Below are 3,042 nucleotides of genomic sequence, written 5' to 3'. Positions count from 1 at the left end.
CTTGTGAGAATAATTATGCTATCTGTTATATATGATAATCCATGCTACTTTGATAAATCTTATGATAATGCTTTGTTTGTGCCCGATGTCGAAATGCATGGTACTAAAGAATTTTGTTTGGCAAATGTCTATGATAAAGCTCTAGATGATGGTCCTATGATACTTGATAATATTAATTGTACTACTAATGAAAATGGGATTGGAGAATTCTTGACTTATTCTATGAGTCCCATATCTATTGAGATTGATCAACTACCTTGTTATATTATTAATAAAAGTAAGTTTGAAAGTTTTAATTCCACTATTCTTGAACTTGATAAAAATTATGTGTTTGGAAATCATGAAAAGTATGCTGCATGTAATAGTTATATTGTTGAGTTTATTCATGAAGCTACTGAAAATTATTATGAGAGAGGAAAATATGGTAGTAGAAATTTGCATGGTACTAAAACACCTCTCTATATGCTTAAAATTTTGAAGCTACACTTGTTTTATCTTCTTATGCTTGTCACTTTGTTCTTCATGAATTTATTTGTGTACAAGATTACTTTGCATAGGAAGCATGTTAGACTTAAATGTGTTTTGGATTTGCCTCTTGATGCTCTCTTTTGCTTCAAATACTATTTCTTGCGAGTGCATCATTAAAACTCGCTGAGCCCATCTTAATGGTCAGTAAAGAAAAGAACTTCTTGGGAGATAACCCATGTGTTATTTTGCTACAGTACTTTGTTATATATTTGTGTCTTGGAAGTTGTTTACTACTGTAGCAACCTCTCCTTATCTTAGTTTTGTGTTTTGTTGTGCCAAGTGAAGCCTCTAATCGAAGGTTGATACTAGATTTGGATTTCTGCGCAGAAACAGATTTCTATCTGTCACGAATCTGGGCTGTTTTCTCTGTAGGTAACTCAGAAAAATATGCCAATTTATGTGCGTGTTCCTCAGATATGTACGCAACTTTCATTAGTTTTGAGTTTTCTGATTTGAGCAACGGAAGTATTTTATTAAAATTCGTCTTTACTGGCTGTTCTATTTTGGCAGATTCTGTCTCTGTTTTTTGCATTGTCTCTTGTGGACTTTAAGCGAGGTTTTCTAGACGTGGAGAGCTGTAGCTAATGTTTTATTGAGTTCTTGCAATGCGCCACTACAGGACCAAGGTGGATTCAATTTTTTTTGAGTACTAACCCCTCTAATGAAGTTTATGAGAAGTTTGGTGTGAACGAAGTTTTCAAGGGTCAAGAGAGGAGGATGATATATGATCGAGAAGAGTGAAAAGTCTAAGCTTGGGGATGCCCCCATGGTTCATCCCTGCATATTTCAAGAAGACTCAAGCGTCTAAGCTTGGGGATGCCCAAGGCATCCCCTTCTTCATCAACTTATCAGGTTCCTCCCCGAAACTATATTTTTATTCGGTCACATCTTATGTGCTTTACTTGGAGCGTCCGTGTGCTTTTATTTTTGTTTATGTTTGAATAAATTCGGATCCTAGCAATCCTTGTTTGGGAGAGAGACACGCTCCGCTTTTTCATATGAACACTCGTGTTCTTCGTTTTACTTTTAATGTTCAATGATAAAAGTTGGAAGCTATTGCACTTATTTATATTTGGTTGGAAACAGAAAATGCCTCATATGTCTTGGATAATTTGACACTTGGCAATTGTTTTGAGCTCTCAAGTAGATCATGATTAAGTTTTTTCATGTAGTTTAAACCTATTAGTGGAGAACTACTGAAGAGCTTGTTAAAATTGGTTTGCATAATTAATCTCTCTTAAGGTCTAGATATTTTCTGGTAAAAGTGTTTGAGCAACAAGGAAGACAGTGTAGAGTATTATAATGCTTGCGATATGTTCTTATGTAAGTTTTGCTGTACTAGTTCATACTTGTGTTTGCTTCAAATAGCCTTGCTAGCCTAAGCCTTGTATCGAGAGGGAATACTTCTCATGCATCCAAAATACTTGAGCCAACCATTATGCCATTTGTGTCCACCATACCTACCTACTATGTGGTATTTCCTGCCATTCCAAAGTAAATTGCTTGAGTGCTAACTTTAAACAATTCAAAATGCTTCTCAATTTGTGTTAATGTTTTATAGCTCATGAGGAAGTATGTGGTGTTTATCTTTCAATCTTGTTGGGCAACTTTCACCAATGGACTAGTGGCTTCATCCGCTTATCCAATAATTTTGCAAAAAGAGTCGGCAATGGGATTCCCGATCCCAAATTAATTAACTTAAATAGACACTCCTCCATGGTATGTGATTGTTGGACGGCACCCGAAGGATTCGGTTAGCCATGGCTTGTGTAAGCAAAGGTTGGGAGGAGTGTCATCATAATAAAACTAAAATAAAAAGGCACTCCTTCATGGTATGAGATTGTTGGCGAGGCACCCGAGGATTCGGCTAGCCATGGTTTGTGAAAGAAAGGTTGGAAGGAGTGCCACCCAAAAAATAAAAATAATTCATGGGAGCCGCTCTTTGAAGGTTTGTCTGGCAAGGGGGTTAGAGTGCCCACTACCATTCGTTGACAACAACAAACACCTCTCAAAACTTTACTTTTATGCTCTCTTTATGTTTTCAAAACCAAAGCTCTAGCACAAATATAGCAATCGATGCTTTCCTCTTTGAAGGGCCATTCTTTTACTTTTATGTTGAGTCAGTTTACATACTTCCTTCCATCTTAGAAGCAAACACTTGTGTCAACTGTGCATTGATTCTTACATACTTGCTTATTCGCATTGATCATATTACTTTGTGTTGACAATTATCCATGAGATATGCATGTTACAAGTTGAAAGCAATCGCTGAAACTTATATCTTCCTTTGTGTTGCTTCGATGCCTTTACTTTGAACTTATTGCTTTATGAGTTAACTCTTGTGCAAGACTTTTGATACTAGTCTTGAAGGTATTATTCATGAAAAGTTTTGCTATATGTTATCTATTTGTTAGCAACTATAGATCATTGCCTTGAGTCACTTCATTCATTTCATATGCTTTGTAATAGTATGATCAAGGTTATGTAAGTAGCATGTCACTAAAGAAATTATTC

Source organism: Lolium rigidum, chromosome 1, assembly GCF_022539505.1.
Source record: "Lolium rigidum isolate FL_2022 chromosome 1, APGP_CSIRO_Lrig_0.1, whole genome shotgun sequence".
Lineage (NCBI taxonomy): Eukaryota > Viridiplantae > Streptophyta > Magnoliopsida > Poales > Poaceae > Lolium > Lolium rigidum.
The sequence above is the reverse complement of the archived record's forward strand: the minus strand, read 5'-3'. Positions refer to the sequence as shown.